Raw genomic sequence first — 25598 nt, forward strand, 5'->3', positions numbered from 1 at the left:
TATGTTAGGGTTTTATATTCAAAAGTGAATGTTTTAAGTCATAGTAGAAACTTGTTGTAGTATAATAGTGTCTCAGATCTGTATAACATATTCATAAATGTCATATTTGAGTCTCAACTGCAATCCTGTGAGGTAAGTCCAGCTTTTGACCCAGAAAGCAGTAGATACCCCTTCAGAACTAGTTTGAGGGGCAGAGGTAGTGGTAGAAGAACCAAGGTCTTCTGACTCCCATTGGGTATCTTTTCATTTTACCCAAATGGGGATGTTCCTGCCAGGCTGTAGGGAAGTAGTGTTGGGAGAATAATATAAAATAAAACTGGATGAGGCAGGCTTGAGAGAGAGGGATGTACCTGTCATTCTAAAATCAGGATCGTGTTTGCCAGGGCAGAGAGGGGCTGGGTATCCGCTTGTGACACAGACATAAAGGCACTTAGGCAGTGGCAGAACATCATGGGTTGACTGTCATCTTGGAATATGGTAGTAAGGTAAGCCAAAACATGGTGGTTCTTAGAGAAACTGGAGGCTTTCAGAGTTCTGTAGGATGGACTGGGGACAAAAAACATTATTTAAGATCTGTTAGGGGAATGCATTTGGCATAGGTCATAAAACAGAAACAGGCAGTAATAAAAACACAGGATTTTCTAGAGGCCCTAGCGTCAGGGAGGGGATGTAGTATGCTAATGGCAAGGGGATGGCTGTAATGTTGGACATTTTTGGCCTCAAGGCTGAGTACTGGGAGAGGGCCTTCTTCTAGAGACTAGGTGAAAATAGAAGAGGGTAGGTAAGTCAGCCAACATCTGGACTGGAGATAGTGAGCATCATAGAGGACAAAGTCAGCATGATTCATGCTTTCATCATACGGTCATACTATTTGGAAATCTGAGTATAGGCCTGGTTATTAGTCTTCCATCATAATTACCATATGCTAAGTGCTTACTGTGTTCTGGATACTTAATATAATGCAGGCTAACCTCTCAACAACTTTGCAAAGAATCTGTTGTTACACCTGGTTGAGGAAGCCGAGGTTCGGTTAGGTAACTTATCCAAGGTCACATATCTTTTCAGTGGTAGAGTTACAAGTAGGTCAGCATGACTCCAAGGCTTTTTGTTCTTTTCATGATACCAGGAATTAGGCACCAAAATTGAACAATGGAATTCTAAATAACCAGAATTCTGTCACTGTCATTGTAACTGTTAATATGTAACCGGACACCTTGCCTGTTACAGGTGCTTTAGGCTGAAGGAGCGGAAGGAATGCTGGGGAGAACAGTGACCCTTGGTGATGCTAAGAACTGGCTAGACTCATTCCAAATAAGCATATAATTTAAATTAAGGTCGCACTCTTGCCGTGCATGTGTAGCTTTAAGTAAAATTCTCCAGTGTCCCCTTCCCCCATCAGCTTGCTCTTTCTGAAGTCCTTCTCTGTAGAGATTATATAGCTGCCAGAAGACTGTAGTTGGGGGTAGCCAGGACCTAGAACGTTTTTGTGGTAGAATGTCTGGGGAATCTATATACAATAAGACCACTCACTGTAAGTATGAATTCTCCTATTGTGAAGTTTGAGGGAGAAAGAATCTTCTTGACTTAACAGATTTGGGCTTATAAACTTTAGAATCAACTAGATTTTATTCCCCTCAGTCCTTTAACATTATCCTGCAAAATATTGGAGAATACTTATTGGGTAATTCTTTTGATTTACTTCAACAACTATTGTAAGGGAGTGTTAGTATGGGAGGTTGACAATTTGGTGAAATAATCACCTGGAAGCTGTGATTCAGCATTAGTCACTGGCTTTTCTGCTAGGTTACACTCCCCCATCCCCAGCCTTAATTGTGCTGAGTCTCAGGCATTTGATTACATAACTATCAAAGAAACTGACCTTAGTGATAACCCAGGCACATTTCCAGGTAGTAAAAATATTCAGGGAAAGAAATTCCTGTGCATTAGCTAGTGGTATTAGTTCTCTAGAGAAATGTTAGTACATTTCCCAGGTTATGTCCTAGACTATTACAAGGATGAATGACCATCCTAGGAAAAATGGCCATTTGCACTGTTAGTGTTCTTAAAAAGAGGAAGCACAACCAAATGTGCTTTCTGGACATGTTCATTTTAGTACTTAATAATATGGGATCAGGTTTATATCTCTCTGGGCTAACTTTTAAAACCATGGATGATTTGGGTTCATTGTACCTGTTTTACCTAATTTCTCACCATTCTGTGTTTCCTCACTGTCTCATGAAATCACCACATTTAGCGTTTCATTAAAAAAATATTTTTTTTGGGGCGCCTGGGTGGCGCAGTCGTTAGGGCGTCTGCCTTCGGCTCAGGGCGTGATCCCGGCGTTCCGGGATCAAGTCCCACATCGGGCTCCTCCGCTAGGAGCCTGCTTCTTCCTCTCTCACTCGCCTGCTGTGTTCCCTCTCTTGCTGGCTGTCTCTCTGTCACATAAATAAATAAAATCTTTAAAAAAATATATATATATATATTTTTTCTGGAATGCCTATTCTTTGTTTCCTCCCTCCTTTCCTTTCTTCTATTTATCCTTCTAGTCATCCACCAATATTTGAGTGTCTGCTGCGTTCCAGGCACTGTAGCAGGCATTGGGATGGAGTGGTGAACAAGAGAAAGCCATGGTCTCTGCCCACAGGAGCTTACAGTCTATCCTGGTGTCACTGGTTCCTAACCTGAGCTGCCTTCAAGGTTTAGCTTTTCTTCTGACCTTCATATAATCCTCTTGGATTTCTTTAGCCCTTGCTGACCCATCTCTTCTGTGAGCTACAGTACTTTAAATTTGATTCACACAGTTTAGTGCTTAGTGACATCTCCTACTGTGGGCTGATTGTTGAAGTGTCTTAATCTCATCTTACCAGCTAGAGTGTAAGTTCCTTAAAGGCAGAGGCTGTCATGTTCTTTTTTGTCCTCCACAGTGCTGAGCCCAAGTAAGTGGGTGATAAAAGTGTTTTGATTCACCCTGTCCTGCTGAATGTCCAAGTTACATTAGAAGTCATTGTGAAGATTATGCTTTTTTTTTTAATTTTTAAAAAAGATTTATTTATATATTTTAGAGCAAGCAAGCAGGTAGAGGGACAGAGGGAGGAGAGAATGTCAAGCAGACTTAGAGCTGAGCGCAGAGCCCGATGCAAGGCTCGATCTCACAACCCGAGATCATGATATGAGCTGAAAACAGGAGTTGAACGTTGCCAACTGAGCCACCCAGACACTCCTATGCTTTTGTTAAAAAATGTTGAATTCTTCCCAGTTGTTTGCCTATTTGCCGGTTCTCCTAATCTGTGCAGATGAGTGAAAATGACCCCACTGATTCACTCTCTGTGTTTGTATTATTTTCTAGTGGAGAGTTTGTATTTGAGCTGATATTGCACATCTTATCTGGTTCCCCTGTGACTAACGAGGGATGAAGTTCATGGCTAAGGAATGGAGCTAACCTAGTGTTGATCTCTTAGCACTGTGATTGTAATCTTTTAGGCTTAAATGTCCCACCAACTATTCACTCACTTAAAATGGGAAGCAGACAATGTAGTAACTTAAAATTTAAAATTGAGCTCCTAAAAAAGATTAATAGAAATGGGAAATAATCTTTTAATGGGGCCTACATTATTTATATTTATATAATGTTAGAACTCGAAACTCTTCCTGAGCAATAAGTGAAATACGGCAACTTAACCGTAAAGAAGGCTCAGTCATTGAATTAAATGTTTTTTTGAATGTGCTAAAAGCTCGTAGGTAATGGCACTTCAGTGTTGGGAATAAGAAGGAATATTTTCTTTTTTGAGAAGGGAAGCAGAGGGTACTGGGAAAAGGAAATGCTTTCTGCCTACACCTAAAAATTGAGACGATGAGTGTATTGAATTGACCATGGAGCAGGAGAAAAGGAAACCGTTTTTCCTCTTGAGGTGATCCGAGCTCCTGACTTGGACACAGTGTTAGAAGGAATTACATGACAACAGGGAGATCTGAACATTGACTGATATTTGACGTCAAGCAATTACTGTCTTTTTAGGTGGAATGATAATATCCTGGTTATATTCAAAAGGGAAAGCACTCACCTTTAGAAGTATACGCTGCAGTACAGAGGGGTACATATAATATGGTGTCTGGGATCTGCTGAGGAGAGGAAGAAGTGGTCGGGAGTCTAGAGTCCAGTGGCCATTTATTTCTAATTGCTGTGGCTGGCTGATGGGTCCAGGAGGATCATTATACTGTTTCTCCCCTCTGCCTTCTTCCAACTTGACTCCCGATAGGACAAGTAAATCCCCAGATTGCTGCTGATGTTGCCCAAATGGAGTGCAGTGTAGCTCTCTGTCCTTCAGGTTTGAATCTGTCTGCAATGCCGCATCACTGAGAGAGCAGCAGTGTGGTGGTAAGTTACAACAGAAGTCATTCTATCTATCTGTAAGGTTCGTCTTTTTTTGTAGGTGAAGATACAAGGTTTACAAAACAAAATATAATTAGAGAGAAATATGGCATAAAATTAAATGCCATATTTTATAGTGGTGATTAAGCACGAGAAAGTCAGAAAACAGAAAGAGCACTGGATTAAGGATGAGTGGTGTTGTTGTTGTTGTTGTTGTTGTTGTTGTTGTTGTTGTTGTTTTTAAAGGATGAGCAAAGTTTTTATGAGGCCAGTGGACTTCGGGATCACTTTTAAACAAAGTATAGGAGGTGGATTGCTGACAGTAGTATGGGGACAACATGTCCAGGGAAGGAAAATATTATGTTTGGGGGAGAGTGGATGAATTTGGATTGGTATATTTTATTTTAATTAATTAATTAGTTAATTAATTAAAAAAAATCTAAGTAATCTCTACCCCGATGTGGAGTTTGAACTCATGACCCTGAGATTAAGAGTCACATGCTCTTTTGACTGAACTAGCCAGGAACCCCTTATTTTGTTATTATTTATTATTATTATTAAAGATTTTATTTTTATTTAATTTTTTAAAAGATTTTATTTTAAGAGCACAGGCAGGCAGAGCAGCAGGGAGAGGGAGAGGGAGAAGTAGGCTCTCTGCTGAGCAGGGAGCCCGATGTAGGGCTCCATCCCAGGACCCCTGGGATCATGACCTGAGCTGAAGGCAGATGCTTAACTGACTGAGCCACCCAGGCACCCCTTATTTTTATTTTTTTAAAAAAGATTTTATTTATTTGTCAGAGAGAGGGAAAGAGCGTGTGCACGAGAGCAAGAGTGAGCACAAGCAGGGGGAGCAGCAGGCAGAGGGAGAAGCATGGTCTCCGCTGAGCAAGGAGTCCAATGTGGGACTTGAGCCCACGAACCTGGGATCATGGCCTGAGCCAAAGGCAGACACTTAACTGACCGAGCGACCCGGGCGTCCCTAAAGATTTTATTTTTAAGTAATTTCTACACCCAATGTGGGGCTCAGACTCACAACCCCTGGATCAAGAGTTGCATGCTCTGTCGACTGAGCCAGCCAGGCACCCCTAGATTGGTATATTTTAGATAAATGGGATGGACGGGGTTCACAAAGGACATGATTTTTTAGCTGAGGCATTTGGACTTGATCTTATAGAGACATTTTTGACTCTCAAGGTACCTAATTATCTATTAATTTGATTTGATGATAATGTAGTGTATTACCAGTTGCATGCTTTTGCACAGAGAATATAACTTGACTGATTAATTTTTAAATTCTTTTTCACATAAATTCTTTATTTCTGTAGTGTGCCAAAGGACTATTCAGGGACTAGAATTAATATTTCTATTTAAAAAAAGGGAGGGGGCACCTGGGTGGCTCAGTCGGTTAGGCATCTGCCTTCAGCTTGGGTCCTGATCCCAGGGTTCTGGGATCGAGTCCTGTGTTGAGCTCCTTGCTCACCAGGGGGCCTGCTTCCCTCTCTCCCTCTGCTGCTCTCCCTGCTTATTCTTTCTCTGTTGAATAAATAAATAAAATCTTAAAAAAAAAAATAAAAGGAGGGACACAGAAGTACTCAGAGTTAGTGACCTTAATAAAATGATTGAGTCATTGGCAGATCTGGGTTCAGATCCATATATTGGGTTCTGAGCTCCTTCTACACACTTTACTTATATTAAAAGTAATTGTTTTCCATATGACTGTTTTTCTTTTTTATTTGAGATGTGTGGTACATATAGGTAATGTTGACCATAGGCCTTTCTTGCCTTTTCTTACCTACCTTTTTCCTGGGTGTGTGTGTGTGTGTGTGTGTGTGTGTATTTCTGGACACAAATCATTTATCAGATATACATATATATATATTTTGTCCTCTATTTTTTATGTGGTTCTAGCAGTTCAAGACCCAGCACTTCATTTATTCCCTGTCCTGCCAGTTTGTTGGGTGGTAGTTTGATTGCCATTGATCAGTCTGCCCAATGTAGTGTTATGCCCTAGACTCATGCTTCGGATTGCTACCACTATGTATCCTGCTTCCCCTCTACCCCTGCAGCTTATAAAATGGGATAATAATCCCAACCTTTTCTGAGATTCTTTGTAAGAGTGTCAAAGATTTGAAAGTAATCTAGTGGAAGGTACTATAAACATCTTAAGAAACACTATAATTTCATAGATTTCCTCTCCAAATAACATTTTAATCAACTTGATGAAGACATAATTTGTATTCAATAAAATTTAAGTATACCATTTGCATTGTATACAAATGTATACAGTCGTGTAATGACCACACCATCAATATGTAGAACTTTGCTATTATCCCAGAAAGTTTCTTTAGCGCCCTTTGCATTAATTCCCATCCAACCCCCTACCCCCCCAGCCCAAGAAAACCCCTAATTTGCTGTCACTATAGGTTATCTTTGCCTATTCTGGAGTTTCATGTAAATGACCTTAACCAGGAGGTTTCAGCATCCATTCACTGTTGGAGCGCCTGAGTGGCTCATTCGGTTAAGTGGCTGCCTTCTGCCACAGGTCATGACACAGGTCATGATCCCAGTGTCTTGCTCAGGGGAAGTCTGCCTCTCCCTTTCTCTCTGCCCTACCCTGCGCTCATGAATGCACTCTCTCTCAAATGAATAAAATCTTGAAAGAAAAAGATTCATTCACTGTTGTTGTCTGTTTCAGTAGTTTGTTTCTTTTTATTGCTGAGTGGTGAATCTGAGTAATGATACATTATATGGCTATAACAGGATTTGTTTATCCATTTTTCTATTGATGAACATGTGAATTGTTTCTAGTTTTTGGCTATTGTGAATAAAGCTGCTAGGAGCTTGATGTAGAACTTTGGGTAGACTAATGTTTTCGTTTCTCTTGGGTAAACACCTTGGAGTGGGAGGACTGGGTCATATGGCTGGTAGGTGTGTGTTTAGTTTTTTAAGAAACTGCCAAATTGTCTTCCAAAGTGGCTGTATAAATTTACATTCTGTCTAGCAGTGTATGAGGGTTCTAGTTGCTCCATATCCTCACCAATGCTAGGATGAGAAAATTTTAGCCATTCTGGTAGTTGTAGGTGCAATTTTGTGCTTTAATTTACATTTTCCTAATGACTAATGATATTGACGTCTTCTCATGGACTTACTTGCCGGTGGTATATCTTTGGTGAAGTACTTGTTCAAAACTTTCGCCTGTTTTAAAAAATTGGGTTGTTTATTTTTTTAATGTCCAGTTTTGAGAATTCTTTGTATATTCTGGACACAAATCATTTATCAGATAAATGCTTTGCAAAGTTTTTCTTCCATTTTGCGGCTTATCTTTTCATCCCCTCCACAGTGTCTTTTAAGAGCAAGAACTTTTATTTTGAATTCCAGTTTATCCATTTACTCTTTTATGAATTGTGCTTTTGGCATTTAGTCTTCATCCTGTCTTTTCATTTTTTAAAGTAATAAAGTTGTTTGGAATTTATCAGAGCAAGGCAAGAAGTCAAACCATATTTCATTTTTATGTTGGGTTAGAATCACTAGAGACAAATTATTTTCTATGGGATTGATTCCTGAATTTTCTCAAGCACAAGTTTTCTAGCAATTAGAAGTCAAATGCAGTGCAGATATATTACTTAATAATATTTTGAGTGTTTCCAGAGAACTCAGTTTGTAAGCTGGTTAGTTACTAATTACCCATCCTTTTCTGTGAAAGAACCTAAGTTCTATTTTAAGGTGCCTTTTTCTGAAGGGGCTGTTGTAGGTATGAGTCCACAAATCAAGATCTGGGTATTAGCTAATAATCATAAAGTTCATTAAGAGAACGCACTCAGTCATAATGTTAATCCTAATTTGTGGCACTGCTTATCAGGAGAAAAGAAATCAAAGCTATTGTTAAACACTAACCTACCACTGAGGGTAAAATGCCTCGTAGCTGAATTGGAGGAGTGGTGAACCAGTCGTTATCATCCAGTTTTGAGAGTCTGTAATCTCCAAGAATGAAGAAAAAGGAGTTGCGATCTGGAGGCAGTAAATAGTATGCTGTTTCCATTTAAAATACTTTAAGAGATAATGACAAAGCCATAGGGTTATATAATTTTTGGTGTCTCTCTCAAATGATAATGGAGTATGTTATAAATTCGATAAAACAAGCATTCTCAGTTGTTTAAAAACATTTCTTGGTAGTTACTGGCAGATTATACTCGAGAGGAAGCTTGAGTCTCAGTACAGAGGTGATTTCAGTATTACAAATGCTGAAGGACTTTGACCTTAGTTTTGAGCCTGCTTTCTCTTGACTATTCTCGGTGAATTCTCAGCGCGGTGCTCTTATTGCACGCTTTTCCTAGGCCTTCTTGATACCATGCTCACTGGCATGTGATAAAGTTATCAGTGTACCTGAAGAGGTTTTTTGATTGAATACGAGACATGGAGTGTGCAATTTCTAACATTACTGACGAGGTCTGTCTCTTTCTTTAAAGACGAGGCATCTTAAGAGAGTAGTCTGGGGGCGCCTGGGTGGCACAGCGGTTAAGCGTCTGCCTTCGGCTCAGGGCGTGATCCCGGCGTTATGGGATCGAGCCCCACGTCAGGCTCCTCCGCTATGAGCCTGCTTCTTCCTCTCCCACTCCCCCTGCTTCTGTTCCCTCTCTCGCTGGCTGTCTCTGTCTCTGTCATATAAATAAATAAAATCTTTAAAAAAAAAAAAAAAAGAGACTAATCTTAACTAAGAATTAAAAACTTGAGTATGTTGTCCCGATCATTTCTTTTTACATCATTTTTGGTAAATCAGAGGTCAGAGGGATTGTTTACCTTTTGAAGAGAAGAAACTAGATCGTTCAGTTTGTTTTGGTTGCAAATATCCGGGCAGCTGAATTTAGATTGAGCAGAAGATGCTGCCCTGCTTAGTGGATGCTCTAGAAACCAAGAGACTGTGCCTGTTCCATATATGCGGAGAGGTAACGAATCTCTTCTTTCCTTCGTGGGGAGAATGCCAACCTCGCTAATTTATGGTTTCATTGTAGTTATGTTCATATCTTCTGAGATATGGCTACTGATTGTGTTAGATTCATTGTGTTTGAGTGATGGTTTTAGAGAAAGGGGAGAGTGTTTAGTTCCAAGAACTGGCAGTTTTTATCACTTTAATCGATTCAGGTCTAATGACATGAAGAATAGTTAGTATTGGGCAGATCTACATGTAATACATTTTGTTAAATGTAAGTAGTAAAAAAAAAAAAAACCTCTAAGTAGGCATATAATTCATTAGAGCAGCTGAAAATTTTGTGTTGTAAGAAACCAGTGAAGCTAATTTCTGATTCACCCAGAGCAAAAGAATTTAATATTCTAACTTCAGCAAAAGGCAACTGAAAAGCACACTTGAACCACTTTATGTGGCTTTCAATATGTAAGAATATTTTCTTCATCTTTCCTCATATGTTTTACTTCTTAGTCATTTACTTCCAGTAGTTTCCGAATTGATTGAGGGAATTAAGGTGGTAACCGAGTTCCCTGTAGTACAAGATTTTCCTGCTGTGTATGTGAACCACTTTTTCTGGAAAAACCCTTCCATTGGCAGTCTTCTTGAGGGCATGTACTTCTCTACACTTAGTGATTTGGGAGCTGAAACCTGTGTTTAGTCAGAGATGACAAATGGCTGAAAAAAAATTTTTTTTTCCAGTTTAGTGACCGAGAAATGATTCAGAATTGAAACCGAAGTGGATATGGAGTTACTTGCAGTTACTCTTCTGAGTTGCTGTCTGCCACTATTAGGCGTATTTTGGACATGTGGTTTCCATTTCGATATTTTGTGTTACGTTGCTAAATTTCTTGTCTGGCTTAGACACTGCTTTTGGAAATTAGGTTGGAACTAGCTTTGAACAGAGGGCCACTAGAAACTGAACATTGTGGTCCATTCGGGGAGGAGAAGTTGGCATATTTTTACTTAAAGGATTCTTAGGAAAATTTTGGTAACAAAAATATATTTTCCAGATTTTATAAGCTTTTGGGTTAAGTACTTGCTGAGAAAACCAGGAAGCTTGTGATTGCTACTGAAAATATTAGCCTTCTAAGTTTAAACTATCACTCAGTACTTTTTTCTTTTGTAATTAAACAAAGGTAAGTTAAGAAAAAAAGCATGTTCTTTGTAAAGAGTTCAGTTTATAGATATTTATGAAGAAAAAAAGCAAAGTGCTTCCTCCATTCCCGGTTTCACTCTCTAGAGATAACTACTGTTAACAGTGTGGTATATGTTCTTCCATAACTGTTTCAGTGCACACGCAGGTGTTTGTAGGTTGATTTGGGGGGTTACTTTATCGTGTGCTATTGCCGCTTTTGTAGTTCAGTTCTTTTTACATATGTAAAATCAACTTTGATTTCCTCCAGCCCCCTTTTCTGTTAGTCTTTTTTAAGGGTTACTATTCGTTTTCTTAATCACGTGTAGGACTTTAAAAGTTCTATATGGTTATTAATGCTTCGTTATGTATAGTGTAAATATTTTCTCTCATGTAATTTGTCTTAACTTTTAACTTCTGTGGTATATCTTTTTTATTTAAAAGGTTTTATTTTATTTTGCATTTTTTTTTTTACATGTCTGTATAAGAAATAATGGAACATTTCTCAAATTTGCATGTCATCCTTGTGCAGGGGCCGTGCTCATCCTCTCTCTGTCCTTCTACTGTGACTTCTGGGTTTTATGGTATCCTTAGAAGTGTAGGTACCCATCTGAACAACAAAAATATTCTGTGTTTTCTTCTAGTGCTTTGTAAATTTATTTTTAGTATTTAGGTTTTAATATTTCACTTGGAATATATTTTCAGTGTAATGTGAGATAAGGATCTGGATTTTCAAAAAAAATTTGGTAGCCAGTTGTCTTAATAGTTTATCACCTACATACTTACTTGAAATGATCTTGTTAACATATCGTCTTATTTATTTATTTGTTTAAAAATATTTTATTTTTTAACTAATCTTCGCACCTGATGTAGGGCTTGAACTCACAACCCTGAGATCAAGAGTTGCATGCCCTACCCGCCGAACCAGCCAGGCGCCCCTTAACGTATACTCTTGACGGAGGGGGCTTATCTGTATACCTGTACTACGTGTTTTAGTTACGGTCACTTTAGAGAATGTTTAAAATTTTTTTTAACTATTACAGTTGATTCTCCCTCTCTTTTTAAAGTAGACTAATCATAATCATGAGCAGATAATAATTTGGACTCTCCCAATGCTTGTGCTCCTTTTTTAGTGACAATGTTGAAGAATAGTTATGGTCATAATAATACCACCTAATATAGTGCTTCTCAGTTTTATATGCACAGAAATTACCTGAGGGATCTTATTAAAATGCAGATTCAAGCAATTGTCTTCTAGGTATTTACCCAAAGAATACAGGAATACTACTTCAAAGGGATACATGCACCCTGATGTTTACTGCAGCATTATCTATGATAAAATATAAAAATATGTCCCCCCCACACAGTGGAATATTATTTAGCCATAAAAAGGAATGAAATCTTGCCATTTGCAATGACGTAGATGGAGCTAGAGTGTATAAGGCTAAGTGAAATAAGCCAGAGAAAGACAAACCATACGATTTCACTTGTGTGGAATTTAAGAAACAAACGAGCAAAGGGAAAAAAGAAGGAAATCAAGAAAAAGACTCATAACTATAGAGAACAAACTGTTGGTTGGGGGGATGGGTAGGATAGGTGAAGGGGATTAAGGAAGGCACGTATTGTGATGAGCACTAGGTCTTGTATTTAACTGTCAGATCACTATATTGTACACCTGAAACTAATATTACACTGTATGTTAACTAACTGAAATTTAAATAAAGGGGGCGCCTGGGTGGCTCAGTTGTTAAGCGGCTGCCTTTGGCTCAGGGCGTGATCCTGGCGTTCTGGGATCGAGCCCCACATCAGGCTCCTCCGCTATGAGCCTGCTTCTTCCTCTCCCACTCCCCCTGCTTGTGTTCCCTCTCTCGCTGTCTGTCTCTATCTCTGTCAAATAAATAAATAAAATCTTTAAAAAAAAATAAATTTAAATAAAAACTTAAAAAAAAGATGGCATGATAAGAAAAATGCAGACTCAGTAGGTCTGGGGTGGGCTTGAGAGTCTGCGTTTCTGACAAGGCCCCATGTGATGTGGATTTACAGGTTTATAGACCTTACTCTGAGTAACAGGGGGCTAATATTTGTTAAACACTTAATTCTAGTTACTGTTCATAGTGCTTTATGTGTATGAACTCAGTTAATCTTCTTAACTGCATGATGATTATTATCTATTAGTTTACCAGTAGAGAAACTGAGACTTGGAGAAGTTTATGACTTGCTCACAGCGACATTACCAGTAGGTAGAAGAGCCAGACCCAGCCCAGGCAGAGGTGGCACCCTAAATCTCTTGAACAGATTTCCTAACCGATATTGGACATTATTTTCTCTTGCGTGACTCAAATGGTAATACCTTTAGTTTTTGTTTTAAATTAATAGACCTTAGTTTTTGAGCAGTTTTATAAAAATTGAGCAGAAAGTACAGAGAATTCCAGATATCCCCTTACCCTCCCCCATTTCCCCTAATATTAACGTCTTGTATTAGTGGGGTGCATTTGTTACAGTTAATGAGCCAATATTGATATGTTATTATCAATTAAAGCCTGTAGTTTACATTAGGGTCCACATTCATTTTGTGTAGTTCTGTGGGTTTGGACAAATGCGTGATGTCACGTATCTACCATTATAGTATCACACAGAATAGTTTCACTGCCTTAAGCATTGCCCATGCTCCACCTAGTCATCTCCTCTCCCCCCCCCCACCTCCAGTCCCTGGCAAACACTTATCTTTTTGCTGGCTCCATAATTTTGCCTTTTCCAGAAAGTGATATAGTTGGAATGATACATTAGGTAGTCTCTTCAGATTGGCTACTTTCACTTAGCAATGTGCATTTAAGTTTCCTTCCCATCTCTCTGTGGCTTGATAGCTCCATTCTTTTTATCACTGGATACTGTTCTATTGTCTGGATGTACCCTGGTTTATCCACTTACCTACTGAAGAACATCTGGGTTGCTTCCAAGTTTTGGCAGTTATGAATAAAGCTGCTGTAAAATCCACGTGCGGGTTTTCCTGTAGACCTGAGTTAACTCTTTGGGTAAATACAAAGGAGCATGATTGTTGGATCATATGGTAAGAGTATGTTTAGTTTTGTAAGAAACCGCCAAACTGTCTTCCAAAGTGGCTGTTTGGTTTTGCATTCTCACCAGCAGTGAATGAGAGCCCCTGTTGCTCCACATCCTTACTAGCATTTGCTGTTGTTGGTGCTTTGGATTTTTGCCATTCTAATAGGGGTGTAGCGGTATTTCATTGTGGTTTTAATTTGCAGTTCCCCAGTGACATAGGACGTTGAGCATCTTTTCACATGCTTATTTGCTGTCTGTGTATATCTTCTTGGGTGAGGTTTAGATCTTTCGCCCATTTTTTAATTGTTTTCTGTGGTTGTTGTTTGTTTCTTTTAGTGTTGCGTTTTTAGAGTTCTTAGAATATTTTGGATACCTGTCCTTAAATCAGATACATTTTTAAAAAATCAGATATGTGTTTTGCAAAGATTTTCTCCCAGGTTTTGGCTTGTCTGTGTCTTTAGTTTTTACCATTATGATGATGCTTGCCCTCGAATTGTGACAAATAATCATCATGTTAAGAAAGTTTCCTTCTCTTTTTGCCTTACTGAGAACCTTTTTTCAGGAATGGTGTTCAGGGAATCTTTGAAAATTATTTGGCTAAATAAATAGACGAAGCTTTGTTATTAGCAAGCCAGGCCTGTTTTTTTCTGGTTACTTAACAACACATTCCTTACGGTGCTGTATTTAAGAATGTAACTGAAAGTTTAATTCCTGATCCTTGTAAATAGTTTACTCTTACTCCTTCCCTGATCTCTTGTCTCTTTAATGTTCACGTCGGTTGCTTGTCCAGCATCCTGATATCATTCTGGCTTGATCTTTACTTCAGCTGTCTGTCTACCCACTTGTCTGTAGCAATCTATTCCTGGGGCCGGTCAGACTGCCACCTCTGAAATCATAAATTTGGAAATTTTGCTCTCTGAACACAATTTCCTGTCTTTTCCGTTCTGCCGTTTGTTGAACTTACTCTCCGATTTCACGGAGGCCTCCAGCCCCTGAAATCTTGCCTGTCTCCAAATGTGTGACATTCTTCTGGCATCACTTTCGTCCACATAGACATAGTTGGTCACTTTCAGTGAGTCAGAAGTATCCTCAATTCTCCTGCACCTTCGTTCTTCTGTCCCCCACACCATGCCTGTCTCCAGCTATGGATTAGCAATACTGCCCATTTTCTGTGTTCCTGGGTTAGGGCCTGAAGAAAGGATGGAATCGTGTTTATTTGTTCAGTTGCTAGCGCGTGAGTTCTGCCCTCATCTGTGCCTCTTATTCTATTAGTAGCCCTCTCACTTGCCTGTAGCTGATTTCTTTTCTCCTTCACCAGAATGACTGTTCTTTCTGAATCTTTACCCATTTCTGGTGAGCTCATGTTCACCTCCCTTTATCACAGAAGACTCCATAGTCCATAATAAAAAAAAAAAGAAAAAAGAAAGAAAAACCAAGAATTCTGTTATTTCTTGTATCCTATCTTTTGTTACTCAAAGATAAAATTCTTAAGTTTCACATGCCCTTTCTAGTTGTCCAGTCTCTTCTCTCTCCTCTCTGGGCCCCAGCTTCATTGGCCTTTTGTCAAATTCTTAACATGCCACACTCATTCTTAGCATAGGGTCTTTGTGTCCGTCCTGCCCTCTGCCAGACAGATTTTCTCTTTTGCTGTTAAATTCATATTCATCTTTGGAACTTAATTTATATGTCACTTCCTCAAAGAAGCTTTTCCTGGACCTTCCATTTGTCTGAAGACAGATTAGAATCCCCGGAAAAAACTAACAGTAATGAGACTAACAACAACACTAATAGCAAACTGATGTTTATTGTGTGCTGGGCACTGTTCTAAGCACTATATATATTTATATGGCCTTTTTTTTTTTCCTAAGTCTTCACAGCAACTGTCTGGATTAGATAGATGGGGAAATAATTAGGACCTCTGATTGTCCCCATTTTATAGATGAGGAAACTGAAGTGCAGAGTGTTAAGTTACTTGTCCCAAGTCACATAACCAGTTAGCCGCAGAGCTGGGCTTTGCAGGCAGCGGTCAGGCCTTGGAGCCTGTGTTCTAGACTGCTGCACTGTAATATAATGCTAATTATGCTTGTGTAATTTTGGTTAATGTCCACCTTTCTCGGGAGGCTCTCAGTTCCTGGAGTTCAGGGACTGCACCTGGTGGTTAATTTTTGATCGTCTAGTGCCTAGAACAGAGCCCGGCAGCAAGTTGGCTGTGACGGAATGAATCAGCCGGCCGTTCTGCTTAACTGAGTAAATAGAAGCTTCAGTGAGTGTCTTCAGTTTTTGTCCCTTCTGCTTCCACACACTCAACCCCCTGGATGGAAAGAATAGGTGCTCGCGTTTATTTCAAAAAGTTAACCCCTCTGTCTGTTTACTTTCTCTATCCTTGAAGTCATATTTGCCCTTGGTGGCTAAGAAGTAGTGAAAAAGGTCCATAAAGTGAACGTCCTTCATCTTCTCCCTCCCTTACCTTTTCCACTTTCCAGAGGAGTCGGCTCCGAGCCAGCAAAGTGTGTACCTTCTGAACACGCACAGACTGTATGGTCGCTTAAATACACAAAGGGGGTGTATGTAATTTGCACACTAGTTTAAGTTTGCTTTTATACTAAAAATTAACTTCCTATATTGAACTGAAGTTTTGCAAGCTGTCACCGTTGAGGGCAGCTAAGTAAAGGGTACATGGGATCTCTCTGTATTACTTTTTAAAGTTGCATGTGACTCTCCAATGATCCCAAAATAAAAAGTTGAAATAAGAAATTAAATGGTAGAGGCCTTTCCCTGTCAGCATATTTACCTCTTTCTTCTAAATGACTATATAAGACCCCATTGTCTAGATCCACATTATTTTATTTCACCTTTCCCCTACTGATGGACTGGTAAGCTATTTCAGTTTTTCATTTTTGCCAGCACTGCTGCAGGGGGAACAACCTTGCATTCAAAGCTTTATCCTTGCTCGGGTATATATGCACAGCCAAGTTTTAGAGAAGGAGAGGGGATCAAAAGATCCATGCGTTTGAAATTTTGATCAAAGTTGGCAGGTTGCTCTCCAAACCGGTTTATGCTTTTTGCCAGCCGTTAGGATAGAGCCTGCTCTCTTGCATTCACCTGTACTATCCTGATCTTGGTCCTCCACTTCTTCTTCAGGACTTGAAAAAAAAATTAATTCGTCCTGTCTCTCCTTTACTGTCTCTCCTTCTCTGTCGGCTTTCTTCTGCCTGCCCATCCTCTATCAAGTCCTCCACATTGCTTTGACTTTTCTTTAATAACTAAGTGCCCGATCTGTATTTACTTCTTACGACAACCCGAAGAGGTAGCTCCTGTTGTTATCCCCATTTTACAGGTAAGGAAACTGAGACAAAGAAAGTTAAGTGACTTGCCCAAGGTCACCCAGATAGTGAGGAGCTCGGTAAGAATGCAGTTGGTCTGACTGCAGAGTCTGTGCTCTTAACCACCACACTCTAGGAAAGAGTCGCGAAACTACTGCTGGCTGATCACATCCATCCTGTGGCCTGTTTTTTGTATAACCCAGCTGACGTGCTTTTTACATTTTTAAAGGTTGTTTTAAAAAAAAAAAGGGGGGGGGGCGCCTGGGTGGCACAGCGGTTAAACGGCTGCCTTCGGCTCAGGGCGTGATCCTGGCATTATGGGATCGAGCCCCACATCAGGCTCTTCCGCTATGAGCCTGCTTCTTGCTCTCCCACTCCCCCTGCTTGTGTTCCCTCTCTCGCTGGCTGTCTCTATCTCTGTCGAATAAATAAAATCTTAAAAAAAAAAAAAAAGACACTGTGGGACAGTGTGTGACCCACAAAGCCTAGAGAAAAGTTTACTTATTAACATTAAATGAGATCGTTCTTATAAAAGTATTTAGCATAGTGCTAGTATGTAATAATAGCTTAAGAAATATTAGAGGCATTATTACTGTTACTATCAGTGCCTCTCTTTTGCCCTCCAGCTTCTATGTCACCTCTTTCTCTTCTGCACCTGCTGAAAGCGTGGGGCTGTCCTGGCGTGTCCACTGAATGGCTCTGGGAAGGGGTTTCGGTGCCTTGTTGCTAATTCTGTTACCCAATTTATTTTATTTTATTTTATTTTTTATTTTTTATTTCTTTTAAAGATTTTATTTATTTATTCGACAGAGAGAGAGACAGCCAGCGAGAGAGGGAACACAAGCAGGGGGAGTGGGAGAGGAAGAAGCAGGCTCCTAGCGGAGGAGCCTGATGTGGGGCTCGATCCCAGAACGCCGGGATCACGCCCCGAGCCGAAGACAGGCACTCAACCGCTGTGCCACCCAGGCGCCCCCTGTTACCCAATTTAAACTCTGGTTCCGTCTGAGTTCTGTGTATCATTTGACACTAACTACTCTATTCTTTGACACATATGCTTTAGTTTTGAAATCAGGAGCACCTTTTGTGTTCACTTTCTGTTCACTGATGTACTCCTCCTTCCTAAACTCCTTTGCTACTCTCTTTCTCTGCCAGCTGGGTAAGGGATGGGATTCTTCTGGATTCAGTCCTTGGCACTCCCTCCTGCCCTGTCTTCCGCCCCACTTCCTCTTCTCTTCCCGCCTCTGAATCACGAAGCCCTGCATTTGGGTGAGATTCCATCCTTTTCTGAGCAGTCTGAACGGTTTACTTCATCTTGTGGTTTCTTTCTCTGTAAGAATGAGAATAGTAGCGCCTGTCTCAGGATTGTGTTGATAGATGAAACCATGTATGTAAAACATTCAAACCGTATCTCATTTACAGCAAGTGCTTCATAAATAGTAGCAATAGGAATAGTGATAATAGTATAGTTGTGTTACTGTTGTACCTCTGCACCTCTATCTGGGACTCTTACCTTTCCTCAAGCCGCATAAAGACATTCAGTGGCCTGCTAGAGACCCACACTTGGACACGTCCCTAAACGCTTTAAACTCTGTCTGAATCTTACTCTTTCTCTGGCTTCAGTGTTTAGTGACTATGATCTCAAATGACTTATTTTCTTCTAGTCTTTGTTTCTCCATTTTTGAAAGGGTGATGATAGTAGAACTTAACCTTAACATCGAATGAGATGGTTCTTGTAAAAGTATTTAGCATAGCCCTGGTACGTAGTAACAGCTTGAGAAATATTAGAGGGATGCCTGGTTGGCTCCGTAGGTAGAGCCTGCGACTCTTGATCTCGGGGTCATGAGTTCGGGCCCCACATCACAGGGTAGAGTTTACTTAAAAAAAAAAAATAGTACAGCCATCATTACTATTATTATCAGTGTTATTATTATTCCTCTTAAAATTTGATCTTCCTTTTGCCCTATTCCTCTCAACAGGAGCCTCAGCTTTTCCTGTCCGCCTTCTCTTCCCGACCCTCTGCAGGCAATTAGTCACCAAGTGCTGTTGGTTCTCCTTCAGAAGCCTGTGCTCCCATTCATCCACTCCTTATCATTTCTTGACAGAGTTATTGTGTAACCTCCTAATTGGTCTCCTGGCCTCTGGGACACCTTCCCTCTTTCATCCGGATTTATCTTTATTGAAGGCAGACCTGCTCACATCACTCAGCAGTAAAGGCCTCAGACGAGCCCCTCTTACCTGAAATATAAAGCCTGCAAGGCCTCTAATACCTCAGTCTTTGATGGCCTCCTCTCTTGTCCCTGGAACCTAGGAGTCCTCCGCGAGAAGATTGTGCTTCTGACTATTCTTTTTTTTTTTTTTTAAGATTTTATTTATTTATTCGACAGAGATAGAGACAGCCAGCGAGAGAGGGAACACAAGCAGAGGGAGTGGGAGAGGAAGAAGCAGGCTCATAGCAGAGGAGCCTGATGTGGGGCTCGATCCCAGAACGCCGGGATCATGCCCTGAGCCGAAGGCAGATGCTTAACCGCTGTGCCACCCAGGCGCCCCCTGACTATTCTTTGCACCAAGCTTCCTTAAATCTTATGCTTGGTCCCTCCTGGTATTGTTTCTTCATTCTTGTTGCTTAGAGTGCCGTCCCCCCACCCACTCCCTGCAAATAAGCAACCCTCCACCCCAAATGCCTTGTCTGTCTGGTGAATGCTTGGTTGTCCATCAGTGGTGGGTCTCAAAGATGCCATCTACGCTCTTCTGCTCTCTTTGGTCAGAACTGCCTTTCCACGCAACATTAATTGGACCTTCATTAAGGGGCAATATGGTGGGCAGTTCGGTCCCTGAATTAGGAGCTGGACTGGCTTGGTTAATCGTGGCTGCAGAACTGGGATAAAAGTGTTCAACCAATCTGTGCTTCAGTTTCCCAATCTATAAAAAGTGGATAATATTAGTCTTGTTGTGAGGATAGTGAATTAGTATAGGAAAAATGCTCTGACGGACCTGCATAGACCAAGTACTTCATCAATATTGGCTGTCGTTGTTGTTATTATTATAATTACTATTGTTATCCTTGTCGTCATCATCATCATCAAAGCATCCCTTCTGTACCTCTGTAATGGCATTAACTGCTTTGTATTACATTGACTTTTTTGTGTATATTTCCCAGTAGACTGTGGCTTCTTTGAAGGCGGGACTGTTGCAATCTTCAGTGTCATCGGTATCCAGGACACAGTGGGCCCTGAGTAAACATTCAATCACTTGTGCTGTTTGCTCAGCCTGTAATAAAGCTCTGGATCCTTCTGCATTTCAACAGTCAGCATCTCACATCTCCTGGAAATGATTGCTTTCTGAAAATATGGCATTAGAGACACAAAACTGTTTGTTTAGGACCTCAGTGGGCTCTTCAACCAGAAATTTACTATTACAAATGAAGCTTCCTACTTAAAGCAGTCAGAGCACAGCTGATAGTGTGCAGTCTTTGGGAGGAAGTTTCTCCCAACGTGGAAGAGAGCCTCTTATGTCGTTTGCTTAAAGGGACACGGTCAGTCCAAAGCTAGAAGGTCTACTTGCCATTAGACCTTTTTTGTCTTGTCTTGTTTTGTTCTTTGGATACAAGCAGAGCTGTTTCTGTCTTTTTATCTTTATTCTTATAAGCCCGATGAAGATTGAAATGTTAAAACTTTTCCCTTTTAGTGATTCAGAGAAGAGATTTCTTTATCGTAAACATGATCTAGAGCTCAGAACAAATGCCAGATATGGGGTCTTTATAGAAGAGTCCAGAGCATTAAGTCCTTAAGCTCCATATGGTCTGGTTCCAGGGCCAACCCCTCACACCTTGGTTTGCCTGGGCTGTTGTAATGGTAACTGATCTTTCTGCCTTCAGGCTCTTCCCTCTAGTCTGTCCTCTCTACTGCTGCCTTATTAATCTCTCAAAAGCCCAGCTTTTTTTTCCTCATGCATCATAAAAAATCTTCCAAGGGTCTCTCATTGTGAACAAGGTGAGTTCCAAACTGTAGCTTGATACAGGATGCTCTGAAGTCCGACTCGTTTTCCGCCTTCTCTTCCACTGTACCTGGGAAGGAACTTTGCGGTTTATTTGGGCCAGCTGTGATTCCTGTGACGTGAATTGCATTTTTCCTTTTTGACCTACTCAGAGTAGTTTCCATGCTTTACCCATTTTCCTTTTGAAATTCTGCCTCTCTTTTAAGATCTGTATTTTAAAACCTTTTATTTTTAAATAATTATAGACTCACAGGAAATTGCAGAATAGTACATAGTGTCCTGTGTTCTTTTCTCCCAGCTTATCCCAATGATGATAACTTGTATAATTGTAGTATAAGATCCATTTTAAAACTCCATTCTGAATAATATTCTCAGTGGTAGGGGAAAAAAGCCTGTTCCTTTGTTTTTTTGTTTTGTTTTGTTTTAAGTCTGGATTGGAGTTGTGGAAGTGATCAGGAATCCTTTGGACTCATGTTTGTGAAACGAATTAGGTGGGTGATCAAGCTGGGTAGTATGGTGTCTGGTCCTTGAGAGGAAAAGGGTATGGCCATATGATATCAGAAGACTGATTTTATCTGCCTTTATGAATTGGCCTTGAAAGTAGTTTCAAAACAGAAATTTCCAAAGGTGGGATGGGTACATAACCTCCTTATGTAATTAAATGGGGGCATGGTACTCATTTATGAGATGTGAATATTCTAGTGTGTTGGTTAAGCTAGTTTCAATATTTTATAGCCATACTGTTTATATTCTCTTTTAATGCTTATGTTCTTTCTAGAGATTATGTTTTTATAAAATAAGCTAGTTGTTGAAACACACATTGGATGATGAAATAAAAACGTTTATTTTCCTCATGCTCATTTTTTAAAGGAAGGCAGAAGGTTTGTAAAACGGAGGAGGTTTTGGGAAATAAAGCTTATTTTCCAAACTGGAACCCTCATACATTGCTGGTGGGAATATAAAATGGTATAGCCACTTTGGAAAACAGTTTGGCAGTTCCTCAAAAAGTTAAACATAGAGTTACCATATGACCCAGCTATTCTACTCCTAGGTATATATGCAAGAAATTAAAAGCATATGTTAACACAAAAACATGTACACAAATGTTCATAGCAACATTATTCATAATAACCAAAAAGTGGAAACAACCCGAATACCCATTAACTGATGAACGGATAAGCAAACTGTGGTCTTTCCACGTATAGTGGAATATATTTCAGCCATAAAAAGGAGTGAAGCACTGAAGATGCAGCAGTGTGGTTGAACTTGAAAACACTAGGCTCAGTGAAAGAAGCCAGGCACAATGGGCCACATCGTGTCTGATTCCATATACATGGAATGTCTAGAATAGGCAGCTCCGTGGAGGCAGAGAGGAGATGAGTGGTTGCTAGGAGCTACAGGAGTGAGACTGATAGAGGAGGGAGGGAGCAGAGTGACTGCTAATGGATATAGAATTTCTTTTTTGGGGTGATGAAAATATTCTGGAATTAGACAGTGGTGGTGATGGCACTGTCTTCTGAAGATACTAAAAACCATTGAATTGTACATTTTCAAAGGGTGAATTTTACAGTATGTGAATCACATTTCAAAAAAAAAATTTATTCTCCAGTTGCCAGTACAAATTCTGTTGTGGTTTGGACCAGTACCTGTTTGCCTGGCATGGTAGAACAGGTATATAAGGTTTCCTACATTTTGAGCTCCAAGTGAGACTAAAGACTTTAGGGAAAAGGGAGTAACTTTGCCAGACGTAAGCCTGCTAACTGCTCATTGCCCTCTAACCCACCTGAGCCGTCAGAGTAGAGGTAGGAGCAGATCAGATAAGGTTCGGATTAACGTCTCTTCGATTCCGTTCAAATTTGTTAGCACACAGAGAAGTCAAGAAGCATTTTAAACAAAGCAGGTTCTGACCTGTTTAATTTGATAGGCTGACCTTCCATTCTGTCTTGGATGTGAACCTCACAGATCTTTTTTAGTAGATATTGGGAGATAGAAGTCTTGTCTCATTAATGAAGTAGAAGGAAAGTTTGAATAGGCTTTTTACCTGTAGAATTAAATGCATTTGTATTAATTTTTAAAAGGTAAATCAATGTTTTTTCATCTATGTGTCAAAAATAAGATTTTCATCAATGCCATACTTCATTTTCCCATGTTTGCATTAAAAGCCTTTTTGTTTTTCTCAAATTAATCTGTATTTGTGGTGTAAAATTCATAATATATATAGAAGTGGTACCAAGATGGTAACTGTCCTGAACCATTACTCTTTGGCAGCCTGAGCTATATGAATGTTTTAAAAAATAAACCATACTGCCATATCTGAATACTGCCATATCTGAATAAGACTTTTTTATCTTACTCAAATAAATCTATGACAGATGGGGAAAAAGTAGTAAGATTTGCCTAATGGTAGGTAACATCCACTTAGTTTTACTATCTTACTGTTTTCAGGGTTTTACATTCATCATCTCACCTGATCCCTACAGCAGACTTAATCATTTGATTAAAAAAAAAAGAAAGAAAGCAAGAAAGCAAGTCAGTACAACATAGATGTTCTTAGTGACTGACATTTTTTTCTTAAGCTATTTTAATGCAACAAACATTTATTGAGTTCCAATGCATGAACCTAGCTGTGTACTTTAGAGCACCAGTCTTCAGACTGCGGTACATGTCTAGCGGTATCTAGACTGGGTAGTTTTAAGAGAATCAGTTTTCCTGTTTCTCAACATTCATTTATGCTCTTTCCTGAAATTGATTTGTCTGAAGACAACACCTGCATGATCTTCCTTCTTTTCTACCCTCCTTTTAGTCCTGATCCTTCTTAACAGTTGACATAAGAAAAAGCCATACTTTTCTTTCATCCTGAGTCTTACCATTGTTTCTTTGAGATATAAAATTCTCCAGGGTTCCAACAAAGGGATAGTGAAAACACTGGCATCAAGTGTGAAGCTTCCTTTTATGAAGGTGTATGCCCTCTTTCGTACATCTTACTGAGACTTGCAACTCCAAAAAAGGAAGTTACTAACTGAGGACTTCAGAGGGGAGGAGGGATGGGGGAATGGGATAGGCTGGTGATGGGTAGTAAGGAGGGCACGTATTGCATGGTGCACTGGGTGTTATACACAACTAATGAATCATCGAGCCTTACATCGGAAACCGGGGATGTACTGTATGGTGACTAACATAATATAATAAAAAATCATTAAAATAAAAAGAAATAAAAATAAAAAAAAAACAAAAAAACAAAAAAGGAAGTTACTTTTTATGTTTTTTTATGTTTACTTACCAAAAATTGTAATATATTTGCATTGTTTTAATCAATTATATATTACTAATATCACTAACAAGAATTCAATCTAAAGGAAATACTTTAAGTAAATAAAAAATAATTCATGCTCATATTTTTGTAACAGGATTATTCCTAAGTATGATGAAAGAAATTATGCTAAAATAAGGGACTGGGAGGAAAAAGAGATATATAATTCAAGGAGAAAAAGAAGTAATATAACATTTTATTTTATTTTTATTTTTATTTTTAAATTTTTATTTTTTTATTTTTTTAAAAACATTCCATTTATTCATTAGTGAGAGAGAGAGCACAAGTAGGCAGAGGGAGAGGGAGAAGCAGGCTCCCCGCTGAGGAGAGAGCCCAATGTGGGGCCCAGTCCCAGGACCCTGGGATCATGACCTGAGCCAAAGGCAGATGCTTAACTGACTGAGCCACCCAAGTGCCCCTATTTTGTTTTTATTTATTTATTTAAAAATATTTTATTTATTTATTAGAGAGAGAGATAGCAAGAGAGTGTGAGCAGCAGGGTTGGGGAGAGGGAGAAGCAGGCTCCCCTGTAAGCAGGGAGCCCAATGCAGGGCTTGATCCCAGGGCCCTGGGATCATGACCTGAGCCAAAGGCAGATGCTTAACCAACTGAGCCCCCTAGGTGCCCCGAACATTTTCTATAAGAAAGGAAAATGCTATTCTTATAGTTTTAAAATGGAGGATGGTGGCTATCAAATTGCTCAGGTGTTTAGGTTTCATTAGATGCGTTTAAATTAGTGATATAACTGTTTTATATTTATATGTCTGTTTCAAATTGGCATATATTAATCTATAAGGGAGAGTACAACCTCTGTAATGATTTAAAGTTTTAAAGAAAAATTTTATATATCTACTTAAACATTTTCAAGAAAGTACCCCCCCCCCACCTCGGTTTGGTTTCTGGGAGTGTTTGAGCAAAACTTTTTGAAGAATAGTACTCTACAGGATATAGAGATTCAGAGGAAACAGTTTCTGCCCTCAAGTAGCACCACAGTTGAATGATGGAGTGGGGACGTATATGCATAATTTGGCTTAAATAAAGTCTTTAGTGGGTCATATTTTGCTGCTTATTTGACACAGGCATTGTGCCTTGGTGTTGCATCATGCTTATTAAAATGACTTTTGAATAGTGATTTAGCTCATATGTGCTCTGTTTCCACATAGGCCATTGTGTAGAACAGAAAGGAATTGTTTCTTTTAAAAGAAGGATAGAAAAAGTGCCCGCTGCACTTACCACCGATGAATAGTAGGGCTTTCTGTTGTTGTTGAGTTCCTGTGGTCATGAAGGACATGAGACTGGGAATCAGGAGACCCTGGTTGTTGTCCTGATTCTACCACAGGCCATGTGACCTTGACCAAATCACTTAACACATTTGAACTCCAGTTTCCTTACAGAAAAAAAGTTTTAACCAGGTGACCTGATAGCTCTAAAATTTAGAATCCATC

At 39.6% G+C, this 25598-nt stretch overlaps 1 protein-coding gene and 1 non-coding gene across 7 annotated transcripts in view; one reads left to right on the top strand and one right to left on the bottom strand.

Annotated features, from left to right (window-relative positions):
- Window positions 1-25598, top strand: part of SIK3 (SIK family kinase 3) — a 238388-nt gene that overhangs the window by 19837 nt on the left and 192953 nt on the right. The gene's annotated exons all lie outside the window — the stretch shown is intronic.
- On the bottom strand, window positions 10955-11057 carry LOC123792738 (U6 spliceosomal RNA). Its single transcript, XR_006779781.2, has one exon. It is a non-coding gene; the product is annotated as a U6 spliceosomal RNA (small nuclear RNA).

The sequence above is a fragment of the Ursus americanus genome, chromosome 16 (genome assembly GCF_024610735.1).
Source record: "Ursus americanus isolate L20-20 chromosome 16, mUrsAme1.1.p, whole genome shotgun sequence".
Lineage (NCBI taxonomy): Eukaryota > Metazoa > Chordata > Mammalia > Carnivora > Ursidae > Ursus > Ursus americanus.